This window comes from Pinus tabuliformis, chromosome 9 (genome assembly GCF_031772625.1).
Source record: "Pinus tabuliformis cultivar Carrire ecotype Pingquan chromosome 9, CPIR1, whole genome shotgun sequence".
Lineage (NCBI taxonomy): Eukaryota > Viridiplantae > Streptophyta > Pinopsida > Pinales > Pinaceae > Pinus > Pinus tabuliformis.
The window spans coordinates 1052462216-1052478712 of NC_142307.1; positions in this window are offsets into that span (position 1 = coordinate 1052462216).

Genomic DNA, 16497 nt, shown 5'->3' on the forward strand with positions numbered 1-16497 from the left:
TCCCTGATGAATATGTTTTTGCAGTATCTACTAAATCACCTTGGTTTGCAGATATTGCTAATTATTTGGCTATAGGGAAGTTACCATCATATTTATCTCCTAGAGAAAAAAGGGAGGTAATTCAAATTAGCGCATTATATTCATGGATAAATGAAGAATTGTATAAAACAAGGCCAAATCTAATCATCGAAAGGCGTGTTAGAGAGGATGAAGTACCAAATATATTGAAAGCTTGTCGTCATGAGTCATGTGGAGGACACTTTTCTGAAAAAAGAACTTCCTACAAAGTCCTCTTAGGATACTATTGGCCTTCCCTTTTTAAAGATGCCAAGGAGTATGTTAAGAGATGTGATAGTTGTCAAAGAATGGGGAAACCTATTCCCTCTGATGAAATTCCTCTATAGACTCAGATACTTATTGAGCCTTTTGAAAAATGGGCTCTGGATTTTGTTGGTCCAATCAATCCACTATCGAGACAAAAAAGGGAAATTGTAAAAGATCAAGGTACTTAATTCACATCCAAGTTGGTACAGAAGATAATGGAGGAGTACAAAATCAAACATTGGAAGTCCACTTCATATCATTCACAAGAAAATGGACAAGTGGAGTCCATCAATAAAGTAATTGAAAAAATTCTCACAAAAATTGTGCATCTACATAGAAGAGACTCGGAAGAAAAGCTTCCAGAAGCTTTATGGGCATACCGTACCATATGGAGAAACACTACAGGGCATACTCCCTATGAACTTGTTTATGGGAAGAAAATATTTTTTCCTATTGATTTTCAAGTAAAAACTTTCAAGACAATAGTTAAATTGGGTCTTGATCTTTCAGAGGCATAAAAACAAATAATGGAACAACTAAATGAACTTGATGAGATAAGACAAGATGCAATCTAAAGAACCAATCTAGTTCAACAATAGAGATCCAGATGGCATGACAAATATATCAAAGAAAGAAAGTTCCAACCAGGAGATTGGGCATTACTTTTTGATTCAAAGTTCAAAGATTTCCAAGGGAAATTTCAAACTCATTGGCTTGGGCCCTATGAGATTGAAACAATCTTTGATAATGGTGCAATTAGGATCAGAACTATTGATGAAGAAAGGACCACCTTTCTTGTGAATGGTCATCGATTAAGAATCTATCATAAGCCATTGACAAAGGAGGAGTTTATCAAACATTTGCAAGACAACACTGATTTCCAATTGGTTAAGAAGGATTTTCCTTCTCCTCCAACTTGACTCATAAGTCTTTTTCTTTTCTAAAAAAAGGTAAAAAAATTAATAATTAAAATAAATAAATAAATAAATAAATAAATATATATATATCTATATATATATATATATATATATATATATATATATATATATATATATATATATATATATATAGATATATATAAACATGAAAACCAATACTGTTGACATGTTTATACAAAAAATTTAGGGTGAAAATCAAGTAATTTTGGCATTCTAATTTTTTTTTCCCATTTCCATTTTCTTTTTGTCCCTCTTTTTATTTCTAGAATAAAATAGCTACATAATTTCTAAGAATCTACAACTTTGACAGAATTCTACAGTTGATGTTTGACAGGGACTACTAATTGGAGCAATTGAAGAAATGATCAAATCCATCCTCAGAAGCACCTGAAGGAAATACAAAAAGGAGAAATCAAATGTTAGAATCATCAATTCAAAAGGTATGCAAATATTTAATTTAATAATAAGGGTCAAAACATTAGTGTATGAATTATATGGACATTATACCGCTAGTTCAAAAACCATCATTGTTAAAAGTGAAATTAAAATATCTTGTCATATCAAATAAAAAGTCGTAAATCACCCACTCATCCCTCATCATTACGCAACACTCGTCTCAAATTCCAAATTCATCATTGAAATCGTCCAAATCACATCCATTCATACCCTAATGGTCACTCAACTGTTTTTCCCCTCACCCTGGTTTATACTCTCACCGAATCTATTATCCCGAAACCCTGACTCATACCCTGTCACATGGAATAAGTCGATCTTGCGGACAAGATAGACCTTCCTAGAATCTAAAGAAGACCTAATGACAAGCAAACCAACTAGACACTATCTTTCTCTAAATATGTTTTTATAAACAATGGCAAACAAGTGTTTTTAGGGCCTACCTTAGGTCCAACACAAGTTTGTGGATGCCCTCGCTCCTTTGATCCTAATGGGCTCCTTTGTCGCGAATCAACAAACACAAACAAGGAAAACAAATTAAATAGCACCTGAAAAGCCAATATCATAAAACATATTTAACATGAAAGTCAAGGAGTCCATGAAACAAATAACATAAGATACTTGTTGAGAAAAATGAGTTTGATTGTATTAATTCAAAAGAAGAAGAACTTTACAACCTTTGCCTTGACGCTGTACAAGCTCCTCCCAGGGTCCAACAAGAAGTCTCCTCTACTTTGACAAGTTTCACTCACTCCCCAATGAAGCCAAAAAGGTATGTGATCTCTCCTCTTAAGCTCAACTAGGAGATTTCACCAGCATTTACCTAAAAAATGTTCAGCTTCTAACCTCTCCAGCAACCAGCCCAATGCCTATATTTATAGTGCAATGGAGGGAGGTTACTAGGTCCTCCTTCAAAGGGATAAAACCCTCTTTCAAAGGGATAACTCCTGTCATCAAGGGATTAGCTCCTTCTCATTTGGGATGCATGAACCACCTCAGAGCGAACAATCCACGTCAAAATTCCTTCTAGAATCCTCTAGAATTAACCCAAAGTGAGTTTTTAAGATAAAACTTGCGCCTTTTGACTTTCACAGGGGTCCGCACCCACACCGTTAGGGACAGAGCGGGCAGGTCCACAGTTTTTGTACACAGAAGGTGCGAGACCGCAGGTGACAGTGAGAGAAAGTGCAGAACCAAAGTTACATTGATTTTTAATGTCTTTATCTCATTTCCAAAGCTTGATTTGAAGAGCTGAGGTCTGAGACTTGCTTAGGAGGACAGTACAAGTGATGATAGACCCATACCGACTGCAAATAATCATGGTGACGATATTTTTTTGTAACAGATTGCCCCCTAAAGTGTGAAGTCTGTAGTAGATGAGGATTTCATTGATCATTTAGGAAGAGTGAAGTACTTTATCATTTCGAGGATCATCTTGTGGAGGGCCCGGTTGGAACCTGTAAAAACATTCAATGCAAGATATATATATGAGATCATATCATTGCTGAGGTAGGCATTCCCATACTCAAATCAAAACTGACTAGAAAAACTAACTACTGCTCTGATATAGGAATGATCTTGTAAAACATCACAAGTATAGCCTCAGGTGGACACAGTATGGACGCAGCCATCTGTTTATGAATAGTCTATTATCTAATGAATACAAAATTCCTCGCAGCCTGGATTGTGGAAACTAGATCCAGGGTCTTCATTTCTACTTCCCGAAACAATACGATTTTATCCATGCGAATGAATGTGTTGATGTCGAACATGGTAGAAACCACTTGATTACCAGTCAATGATGTAAACTGTTAACAAGTGTGAGAGAAACCACCAGTGATGTCAATGGCTCTCAAAGTACCCAGTACAATCCATGAGATGTGAATAAATGTGTTGATGTCGAACATGTCACAGAATCCTTTGATCGAAAGTCAATGATGCAAACTGTCGTCAAAGGCGAGAAACCTGCCATTGAGGCATGCAGATCTCAAGGTACTGACCATTTCTAGATCATCTTTCTAGATAATGAGTTGATGTCGATAGAAAGCGATCCGTCGTAGGCAAGTCCACAACACGAAATCATAGATCAAGTTGAAGAAATTTAGTTGCAAGGACTGACTCAGGTATGGTCAAGATGGATGACAGATATTTTGCAGATGAATAGCTTATTGGCAGTGACCTCTTGAACACATAACGACATGACAGATGGTTTGGTGACAATTGACCCAAAGTTAATACCCAGAAACCGGCTGAAGACTTTCAATGTGGTTTGATCAACTGTTAGGCAAAGGATTTCCCAACCCAGGTGAATAAAAGTGTCGTGTTCAAGAGTGGTTACAAAGTATGACAAACAGACTCATTTTTCCCTCATTTCCCCCACCATTTCTGGCAAGTACCTCTTTATTTTTGACAAGCTTGAGGGGGATAACATTTGCTTGATTATAAGCTCATCCTTCGGATGAGTCCAACTTAGTTTAAATTCGAACCCTAAGAAGGAGTGGTTCGTTCCTGTTTGTAATTGAACAGGTCCTTTACTGTGAAATTTTAACGAGTCCAGTATAGGAGAAACTCGACGTTTTTCAATTTTAGAGAGTCTGAAAAAACTTAAGAAGACTCCAGGGTTGACCTTTTTCGTAAATTTGTGTCTCCCAAGCCTGAAAAAGTATAAAATAATACTTGAGAGAATCGCTTGATCTTTTACGATCAAGGAGTACTTTTTGTTATTAGTGCCCTTGATCCGAAAAAGTAAAAAAGCGATCAACGACACGTCGTTTTATAACCAATATCGAATTTGAAACGACAAAAGTCCGGCAATCTTTTCATGTTTTTACGGTCGGAAAAGAGCTGTAAGTGGACCATATTTTAATTTCGTTTTAATGAGCTTAAAAGAAACACTCGGCGATGTTTTCATGTTTTAGGAGTCAGAAAAGAGCTTAAAGGTGACTCTAAATGTTTTTCGTCGAAAATGATAGATTTTGCCTAAAAAATCCGTTATTCTGCACAAAAACATAAACATTACTCATGCCTGTTTGAAATGGATAAAAATGTCGCAAAAAAAAAACCTTTCCAAAGTGAAACATAAACAAATTTTCAATTTATTTACTCAAAAAACTTATAAAAAGGGCCTTCATCATTTCATTTTTACCGTTTGAGTTTGGGTGAGAAAATAGTGCTTTTGCTCAGAAAACTTCCCGTGAAGATTGCGGAAAATCCAACCGTCGGAATCGAATGCTGTCTTCTCCAGGTAATCCACATCATCCTATTCTTCATTTTTAACCGTTTCATTTTTTGTTTCAGTCATTTATTTCATTTTTGGGAGGGATTTTAGGCATAAAACCCATGCGCGGGGGCCTGCAGGTTTACCACTGCTGGCTTGCGGACCCCGACTTTTTCTCCATTGGGAAAAAGCTTGGGGTCCGCACCTTCTATGTAGACAAAGTGCGGTCCCACGCACTGTGTCTAACGCGGAGGGTGCGGTCCCCGTCGCAAGGGTTTTTAACCCAAAAATTCTAAAAAATGGACCAATCAAAATAATTTCTAGCAATTTAATTTATCCTTATACTTGATGCAGAGAGTACATCATGCTAGATTGGCGTGAACGAGAGCATGAGGATGTGGATGCCGCCGCATGGAATCATCAGCCTTCACTTGATGCTTTGAGGGAGTGTAGCTTGTACAAATTCTGGGCCATTCCTGGCATAAGGGATCAGGTGGATTTCTTACAGTGGATGGTTGACAGATGGAGCATACAGGACCAGTGCTTCTTCATTGGCGGCCACCAGCTCGAAATCGAGCTGGCGGACATATATTTCTTGACTGGTTTGCCTAAGAGAGGCGAAGACTTGACTCTGTTTGGGGCTAGGGCAGGTGGCCAGTCTGTCGATAGCCTCAGGATAGAGTACTGCAACAGCTAGGCTAGAGACAAAGGGATAGAAATAAAGACCATATCTCGTCCTGAGCTCATGGTGATTGCGTTCACTGTCACAAGAATTTGCGGAGCTGCCGCATTACATATTTCCATCGGATCCCAGATGCGTATGGTAGTTGATTGCTTTCGAGGCACCATATTCAACTGGTGCGATGCTGTGTTCGCCAATGTGAAAGGCCAACTGACCAGGGTCAAGAACGGACGACTAAAGACCTTTGGTTATGGGTCTTTGGTTGTGAGTTTTGGCCTGGAGAGGGTTCCTATGCTGATCCCGCAGCACCTTACTATTGGAGCTGGGCTTCCTCGAGAGCCCAAACTGATGCGATGGGTTGCAGTTATGGCCTGTCACCCGGACGAGAGGACAGAGGTTGCTCGATTCAAACCTGAGTATTTCCAATGGCTGGAAAACCAGGTCTTTTCTATTAAGGACTTCCCTTACGCTGGGATAGATTTTCGTGGTGACCTAGACATGGTTCTTCCACCAGGAGAGCAGTGGGATGATTCAGGTAAAATTATTTTCAACATTTTTCCTATTTTAATTTTTTTATTATTTTTCCATCGTCTCAAAACTGATAGTAAAAATTTGAAATGTAGATATGGGTCCACAACGACCAGTCGCTCTCCGGCCTTACGAGAGGAAGCAACCAGTTGCACCCGCGCCAGCCCCACAGGACGAATCAGTAGAGGTTTTGGCCGAGTTGGAGGGTCATCTCGAGCGCTTGACAAGAGATATTCCGGAGACCACTATAGATGACATTCCTCGTCGACTTCAGCGCTATCTGATTGGGGTCCCGGGACCTTTTAGGAGGTTCCTTTGCAAGGTGGCCCGTGCAGTGGTTTCTTATAGAGATCATCACCAGTGATAGGATGATCGCCTATTGTGGGCACATGTGACATTTTTGTTTTTTGTACTTATCATTTTTGCCGATCATAAGGTGTTTTTCAACCTATGATCGAGGACGATGTATTTTTGACACACTCCTATATATATATCATTATTACCGGCTTATCTTGTGAATCATGTTATGGAATGGTTTTAAATTTACATGTATGATTATTGCAAATGTCTATTTAACATTCGGGAAGCAATTGCATCTGCTAATGTATTTAAAGATCTTGGAATATGCTGATATTCAATATAATCAAATTTACGTTCCAAGAGACGCACTCTCAAAAATAATCTTAATAACACTAGATTTCTAATGGCATACACTCTATTAAGTTGTAATACAATGAGTTCAGAATCTAACCTCACTATCAAACTCCGAATCCCAAATGAAATAGATTCAGATAATAACTCAATCACTACAGTATACTCGGCAATGTTATTCTTTGTTTGACCGAGGCTTACCCCATGCATAGATACTAACTCGTCAGAGGGTGAATAGATAACCCAAGCTGCGGAAGAGATGTTCTGTGTATTACGACAAGCACCATCAGTGAAACCAATGTATGTTTGGAGAGACATTGACATCTGCAATATCAAGAGTAAAACCAAGATAAGTAGGAATAATGACGAAAAAAAAAAAAAAACACTCTCTAAGCTAAGCACACTGTTTAAACTAAAACACACCAGCTAGAAAGAAAAACTATCCTAACTAAAAATCTCCATACCCATCCTTTAAGCACAATACCTCTTCAATTAAAGACCATTTTTGGGTTTACCCAAAGAGTCCCCGTCAAAGTCTACCAATTCATAGGCCCCTTTGGCTAGCTTTCGCTTGACAACATAGGGACCATGCCACATAGGAACGAATTTTCCAGTGCCTAATTTATCATTAGCTTGATCGTAAACTAAGACTAGATCTCCTTCCGAAAAATTTCGAGGGGTCACATTTCGATCATACTGAGCTTTCATGTGTTTTGCGTGAGTCTCGATCGCCAATGCAACATCACGTCAATTCTCATCTAATTGAGCCAAGTATAACAAACGCTTTTCCTCTTCGGAAGTGGCTGGAAGTAACTTGATGGCCATTTGCAGTGACGGGATTTCGCATTCAATGGGTAACACGGCTTCCAAACCATAGACTAGTTGGAAAGGAGTGAACCCTGTTGATGTTTTCACTGAAGTTTGGTACGCCCAAAGCGCTGAAAATAGCATGTTGTGCCAATTCGACCGATGAATCCCAATGATTCTTCGGATCATGATAACTAAAACTTTGTTGATGGATTCAACTAGACCATTCGCTAGTGGATAATAAGGGGTTGAACTATCGTGACGTAAACCAAGTTGGCCTGTAAGTTCGGTCATCATAACATTTCGAAAATGACACCCATGATCAGTGATTGTCACTTGCGGGACACCAAACCTAGCAATTATATGATTGAACACGAAAATTGCAGCTGTCTTGCCGTCTGCCTCAAATGTAGGCATCGCCTCGGCCCACTTGGTAAAATAATCTACCGCAAGGATGATATACGCATGCCCCCCGACTGAGTGAGGATTACATGTAATAAAATCGATACCCCATTTTGCAAAAGGACCAATGACAATTATAGGGTGGAGAGGAGTAGGTGGAGCACGCATCTTTCGATAAAAAATTTGGCAGTTGTGGCATTTTCGGACCGCCGTAATACAATCTTTAAATAAAGACGACTAGAAGTAGCCAGCGCGCAATATCTTTTGGGCTGTGGCAAGCCCAGACATATGACTGCCACATGCTCCAGAGTGACAGTCATTTAGAACCCTTTCAGCTTCCTCGTGAGTTAAGCAACGTTGAAAAATGGAGTCCGCCCCACGGCGATAAAGAGTATCTCCAATAATCCTGAATTGTTGGGACTAGAATCAAATTTTTCGACGTTCTGACCTTGAAATTTCTGGCTGAAAGGATTGGCTCTAGAGATAAACGATGATATCCCCATACCACAGATCTAAAGTGCTGATTAGAAACAAGGATTCGTCCACAATGGGCTCCTCCGCCACAGTTTCCGTGTCAGCACGCGGGAAGTCACACATTAATTCCGCAAAAACTAAAGATTTCTTAGACTTAGACTTCTCAAATTCCAAGTCGAACTCCTGCAGGATAGCAATCCATTTAGAGTACTTGCCCCCTAGCAATTGCTTGGTCAAAATGTAGATCATAGGGTTGCAATCCGAAATTACTGTATTTTTACGTAGTAAAATGTAGTGACGAAAATGTTGGACAACTTGAACAGCTGCTAATGCCAATTTCTCCACATGTGAGTATTTTAGCTCAATTGGATTTAAAGTTCGACTAAGGTAATATATCACATGTTCAGTTCCAAATTCATCTTCCTGAACTAAGACCATTCCAATGGTGGAATGAGAGGCGGCGAGATACAAGAAGTAATCCTGGTTGTAGTTGGGAGGATGCAACAACGGTGCATGGGTCAATGCATGTTTGAGTGCATCAAAAGATTTCTGAGCTATCTCATCCCAATAGAATGGAGTATTTTGCTTCAAAAACCAGGTAAAACCCTTTGTAACCTCGGCGTAGTTAGGAATGAATCGTCGTAAAAAGTTTTCTTTCTCCTGCAAACTTTGGAGTTGGCAAAGACTCGAAGGAGGAGGCAATTTGATGATAGCTTCGAGCTTCGAGGGATCAACGCGAATGCCGGCTTTCGAAACTACAAACCCCAGCAATCGACCCGTTTCTATACAGAAGACACATTTGTGTGGGTTCAGCCGAATCCGATAATGCGTACACCTCATAAATATTTCTCGTAAATGGACGAGGTGATCAGCTCGATGTAATGAATGAGCAGGAAAGTCATCGAGATAGGGTTGCACAATGTGCTTGATGTCATGAAACGCATAAGACATCGCCCTTTGAAAAGTTGCTCTGGCATTCTTGAGCCCAAAAGGTAACTTACAATAAGCAAATGTCCCCCATGGACAAATGAAAGCCGTTTTTGGTTGATCGACAGGTAGAATATTGATTTGATTGTATCCGAAAAAACTGTCCATGAAGGAGAATATTTCGTTGTCGGCACAATCATCAATGATTTGATCGATATAGGGAGTTGGGTAATTGTCCTTTGGACAAGCTCGATTAATGTCCCTATAGTCAATGCATATTCTTATTGTTCCCTGTTTTTTGTTAACCGGAACAATATTTGATACCGAATCCGTTAATGGGATCGGATAAATGAAACCTGCTTTCAATAATTTTTCAACTTCTACTTTAATTGCAACAGCTTTTCGTGGGTGAATCTGACGCAAACGTTGCCGGACGGGTTTAGCATCCGGGTAAGTCTTGATCTCATGAGAAACAATCGCGGGATCAATTCCTGGCATTTCCTCATAGGATCAGGCAAACACGTCGCGGAATTCTTGAAATAGGGCCTTATATAGTTGAATTTTGTCATCCGTACATGAGGCACCTATATGAATGTTCTCAACAATTCTGGGCTTAACTGAAATGTCAATAGGAATAGTTCGAGAGATGTTTCACAAATTTAACTCTGAATCAGGATGTTTCATTGGATTTTGAGGTTCCTTGACATATTCAGTCGTAAAAATTGATGAGAAATCATTTTCAAAACGATCATCCTTGGGTAAAAACGAAGATCTGTGATGGAGATCTTCCCATGGTAAATCATCTACACATAGGATTTCATGAATTTGCTCATCAGAGTGAACAAGTTCAGAAAATGTGATTAAATCCTAGCTTGATGTGAAAAGTGATTCCTCACGAACCACATTCATGAAGTCATTTTCGGTTGAACATGGGTCGGCAAATGATTGCACGACTTCATAGGCAATTTCATATGGACTCAAAGGCATGGCATTACCAAATGAGTCTATCTTAGATTCAGAAGGAATGATCCAAGGATCATCATAAACAATGGTGTCTGATGTAATCATATGAATAGTTGCAAATGAGGACGATGCGTTGATCGGAGGAAAAGGAAAAGTTCCCAGTAAACCGACATCTTTAACTAGTCCTACTCCAACATCCTTATATGGGATAGTCGTTTTACCAACATGTTGAATACTCTCAGAAGAGGTTGGGTCAGATGAAAAGTAAGCCAGCTGGTCTATTGTTACGATCTATGTTGCCAGGAAACGTGGGTGCGGGGACGGGGACGGGGACCGGGACCGGGACGGGGACGGCATTTTTGGAAACAGGGTGCGTGGGTTCGTCGGGTAATATAATAATATTAAATTTTAATAATTAAATTTTATAAATTATAAATTTATAATTAATAGTATATATTGAATTTGAATTTGTATATTTTTTCAACTTTAAACAAGAAAACTTTAATGATAATCATTTAAACATGCACATCATTGAACATTCAACATTGACATTGAAATTTCAAAATTTATCCCCAAAAAACTGTTCTTTTGAATCTTTTCCGTGTAACCATGACACCGTGACAGTGATGTGAGAGAGCTCAAGGCTACTACTAAAACTGAAAATTCAAAACACATACTACAATAAATGCTAGACTCAGCTATTTTGGTGAAACTTGGGACAGATTTTGTCACACACAGGCTTTAAAATAACTATGCAGCTTAGGTTCATTTGCAAGGATACCTATCAATGAATCAGGCTGTGGTCGTACAGACCCTTCCTCCTACACAGCCAAGGAGTGTTAGCATTTCTGCCTCCTGCTCTAATTTCAAGACAGCTTCTCTCCTTATTGAAATTGCTCATTCTGACTGGAGCTTGAGCTTGTAACTTTGCTTTGAATGTTTAGTCTCTCCCATATAAAAACACAATTTTTTCAGAGGAGATTCTTCTCAACCTGATAGTGGTCTAGAATTTTCTTGATGTCTAATCATCCACCTGCCCCATGCATGGTGTGCTCTGTGGTAAAGCAATCCCAAAAACAGTGGCAGCCTTACCCTTCCACAAAACACGCTTATCAGTCTTTGTTTCCCAATAAAATGCACAACAACCATCTGATGGCTTGAGGGATAGTTTGTCTTTGAGTGCGAAGCTCTGCCTGAATATTAATTATCTAAACATAAAACATCTTCGCAGTTTTTAGAGATTACTTGGTGTACAAGTTTGTAGAGACCATATATGATTTAGGCATATTTTCCTAGTTTTAATCTTAACATGATGTTATCAGAATGCTGTGAGAAATTGGCAGATTTTGATACTTAATTTAGCCATTGTCCAAAATAGCCCTTCGCCATTTAACAGCATCAGCTGATTACAGCTTATCGCTAGTCTCAATCCTACTTTCTATTTGACCGAAAATGTCTGAACCTGTATGTGTGCATTTACAGTTTATAATTTGATGGTTATTTGGCTCGGGAATGAATGTTTCATTCCAAATTGGTTTACAAGAATTCTTAAAAAACAAGACTTGTAAAAAACTTAAAAAACTGGGTGCGGGTACCCGTGCAACACTGGTTTTGATGGTAAGGACCGTGGAAGAATGTTTCATTCCAAATTGATTGACAAGAATTGATTTAGGGTTTTTTAGGTTTTGTTATAAGTTTTACCTTTGTTACAAGTTATTTTTTAAATTTCAATAAAAAAAAATTATTTGAAAATTAAATTTTTAATGTAGTTTTCTTATGAAGAACCCAAAGAACCCGAAGAACCCAACCCGAAGAACCCAAGAACCCAAGCACCCAAAGAACCCAAGAACCCAAGAACCCATTAAAGGAAAAGAACCCAATTTTTTTTTTTGAAGAACCCGGTTCTTCTGGGTTCGTCTAGGAAGAACCCGTACCCGAATCTGGTACTTGGGTGCGGGAACCCAGGACGGGTTCGAGAACCCCACCCCCGGGTGCGGGTACCCATGCAACACAGGTTACGATCTTTCCATTATGTGGAAACTTTATTACTCGAAAGACCGATGAAACGACCGCTGTCATAGCATAAGACCAACTTCGACCCAAGAGAAGGTTGTAATCTAAAGGGGCATCAACCATCTCCACATCTAGACTAACGGTTTTTCCTTCAACCCCTATAGGCAAATCCTATAGAATGCCAAAAGGATGAAACCCACGGCCGTCAAAGGCCTTTAGAATTGTCGGGGATTGATTTAGCGAAGGAGAACCAAGCGATCTCCAACACTGTATCGACATAATACACGTTGAGGCTCCCTCATCAATTACAGTCCGATGAATAGGCCTGTTTTTGAATATCACTAGAATCTGGAAAGCCATTTGATGAGGCAAACACGGTGTAATATTTTCTAGATCAAAAATTATTAGGTTCGACTCCTGAACGTCAACAGCTCCTATAGCCGACAGAAGTAATTTACGTTGTGCTGGACATGATTGCAGCACTTCCAAAGCCGACATTGCTGAGGGTGAAACAACTAAATCCTCAACAATGTTATAATTCTGAGCCGCTCTCGCATGTGGATTGAAAGCTGAATTTTGAAGTATACCCTTGGCGGGCGGTTTGATTACCAAGTCTGGATTAGGTTTCTCGATCGGTAGTGGGTCGGAACTGGGAGCTGAGGTTGATGGATTAGAATGAGAAGATTCTGTTTCTTTACCAACAACAGGACTTTTACTACCATAATCTTGCGATCGAGTCGCAATCCTAACATGGGACATCATCAGTATGGGTTCTTCATTGGCACTCGAGGACGAACCTATCATCTTACTGTCTTGAGCCGGAAAAGGATCCTTCAAAACAACAGGAGTTTGGGAACCTTTGACAATCTTCACAACCTCTGCACAATGAGGGCAGTCTCTTGTAAAATGTTCGTCGTCACAAATGAGACAAGGATAACGAGGTTTGCGCTTTTCATCATTTGATTCCGCGTTTTCAGGTTTCTCCTTTGAACTTTTGTCCATTTTATTCTTCTTCTTTCCTTTCTTCTTCCCACCGGATTTTGATTTGGCTGTAGATGACTCTACAACATGAATATCGGCAGAAATCTCTGCAGAAGAATCTCCTGTTGGGGAATCAGACAAGGTTATAATAGGAGAAGAATTCTTGGAAGATTTCTTCTTAATTTTAGTGTTAACCGTACCAATCATACCATCGGCGGCATGAGATCCCGAAGGAGTTGCAGCGATTTGATTTTGCTTGGGAAGATCGGGGATTTTCTCGTGTAACGTACCTGACTGAGTATAGACCAAGTCAAGGTACTGTGCTTGAGCAATTACTTGCTCCTCAGTAACAACTCCGGCTTTAGCAACATCTTCAGTGATCTTAGGCAACAAAGATTTTACAAACCACTTAGCCAAAATCTGATCCGGAATAAATACCTTCACTAAACGCCGTCGACGTCTCCACTCATGAATATGATCTGAAATGTAAGTGGATGTCGATTGTTTTAGCGAAGTTAGCAATTCCGTGCCATTGTCGTATTGGACTGGCAACTGAAAATGAGTTAAAAACGAGGTAGCTAACTGACTAAAATTATAAAAAGTGCCTCGTGGTAACTCAATGTACCACTTGGCCGCGAGACCAATTAGAGTGCGCTGGAAAAGTCTAAGACAGATTGAATCATTTGAAATGGAGTTAGACGCACACTAGAGGTGGTAAGTCATCACATGGTTCGACGGGTCCTCTCCTGATTTACCTTTGAACTTAGGAATGTCACTGGGCAACTTATTCGGCATTGGCGGCCAAAACGAAAGATAATTAATGGGATCATTCGTTAGGCGCGACAAGTCAGGTAATTTGAAAGTTGCGATAAACGGTAACTGCTGATTAGGATCCCTAAAACTCTGGGTCATGAGACTAGCCCCAGGAGGAGGATATCCAGGATAACTAGGAATAGGAATTGAGTTTGTGATATTGTATCCTCCCGAAAAACCAGGATTAACCGGACCGTACTGGGGTTGTTGAGGTTGTTGATAAGTGTACCCAGGATACGGTTGATACTGATAGACTGGCTGCTGCACAACAGGACCGAATTGGTACTGTCCCTGGTACGGTTGATAAGTAAATTGTGGTTGACTTGTGACAACTGTACTTGAACCAGGTTGTCCTACAAGCATCTGAACCGAAGTTTGAATCGTAGATCCAGACGGTGGTAAAGATGTCTGAGGAGTAGATACAGGAACAATAGAACCCGGAGCTGTCGATACTCCAGAATTCGATACTCCATTTTGTCACACGAAATAAGTTGATCTTGCGTACAAGATAGACCTTCCTAGAATCTAAAGAAGACCTAATGACAAGCAAACCAACCAGACACTATCTTTCTCTAAATATGCTTTTATAAACAATGGCAAACAAGTGTTTTTAGGGCCTACCTTAGGTCCAACTCAAGTTTGTGGATGCCCTCACTCCTTTGATCCTAATGAGCTCCTTTGTCGCGAATCTGCAAACACAAACAAGGCAAACAAATTAAATAGCACCTGAAAAGCCAATATCATAAAAAATATTTAACATGAAAGTCAAGGAGTCCATGAAACAAATAACATAAGATACTTGTTGAGAAAAATGAGTTTGATTGTATTAATTCAAAAGAAGAAGAACTTTACAACCTTTGCCTTGATGTTGTACAAGCTCCTCCCAGGGTCCAGCAAGAAGTCTCCTCTACTTTGACAAGTTTCACTCACTCCCCAATGAAGCCAAAAAGGTATGTGATCTCTCCTCTTAAGCTCAACTAGGAAGTTTTGATTTCACCAGCATTTACCCTAAAAAATGTTCAGCTTCTAACCTCTCCAGCAACCAGCGCAATGCCTATATTTATAGTGCAATGGAGGGAGGTTACTAGGCCCTCCTTCAAAGGGATAAAGCCCTCCTTCAAAGGGATAGCTCCTCTCATCAAGGGATTAGCTCCTTCTCTTTTGGGATGCATGAACCACCTCAGAGCGAACAATCCACGTCAAAATTCCTTCTAGAATCCTCTAGAATTAACCCAAAGTGAGTTTTTTAAGATAAAACTTGCGCCTTTTGACTTTCACAGGGGTCCGCACCCACACCGTTAGGGACAGAGTGGGCAGGTCCACAGTTTTTGTACACAGAAGGTGCGGGACCGCATGTGACATTGAGAGAAAGTGCGGAACCAAAGTTACATTGATTTTTAATGTCTTTCTCTCATTTCCAAAGCTTGATTTGAAGAGCTGAGGCCTGAGACTTGCTTAGGAGGACAGTACAAGTGATGATAGACCCATACCGACTGCAAATAATCATGGTGATGATATTTTTGTGTAACATACCCTGTCAATAAGTGAATTATGAGGTAAAAATTCTCAACCATGGGCGTCATAGTAAGACCAAAACCAAATGGAATAAAATTCATGGAAGGATATCCACAGGTGAAGGAAATGCTGCAGAAAGCATAGTGGCTAGAGTTCATGGAAAAGTTTGATGGTTTTAACAAGGAAGTGACTAAATAATTTTCTAGAGCTTTTGATGGCATAGAGGTTGAAATTGGAGACATCAAGTTTGCAGTGACAAAATCTCTTATTGCTGAAGCAACAAGATTGTCAAGAGTCATAGAGAAATGGTTTAAGAACAAGGGCATTGCAGGAGTAGAATGGAATACCTTCTTGAAAAACCCAGGTATGGATATCACTATTTTTAAGAAAGGAATTCCCAGTACAACACTTAAGGGTAAATGGAGAAATTTGTTGCTAGTAATTCATAAATTTGTCACCTGTGAAGGAAGATTTGGTTGTATGTTCTTTTACCACATTTGTTTGATGATGTATTTTATCGAAGAGAATGAAATTAATCTTCCTTATTTTTTGTTAAATAGCTTAAGGAAAATGTCTGGGAATGTTCAGAAAATGATCAAATTCATAGAAAACACCATGTATCACCACGACCTTATAAAAATACTCATTAAATTTCATCTTGAAAACCTAGGAGATAATTGTGATAGCTTCCTAGTTAGAAATCATTTTAAGGAGGAGGATCAAGAGTCACCTAAAAGAGGAAGGAAGAGAATATCTGAGAATCCTATTAAAAACTTACCTCAACAACAAACACAAGAATAGTCAAAAGA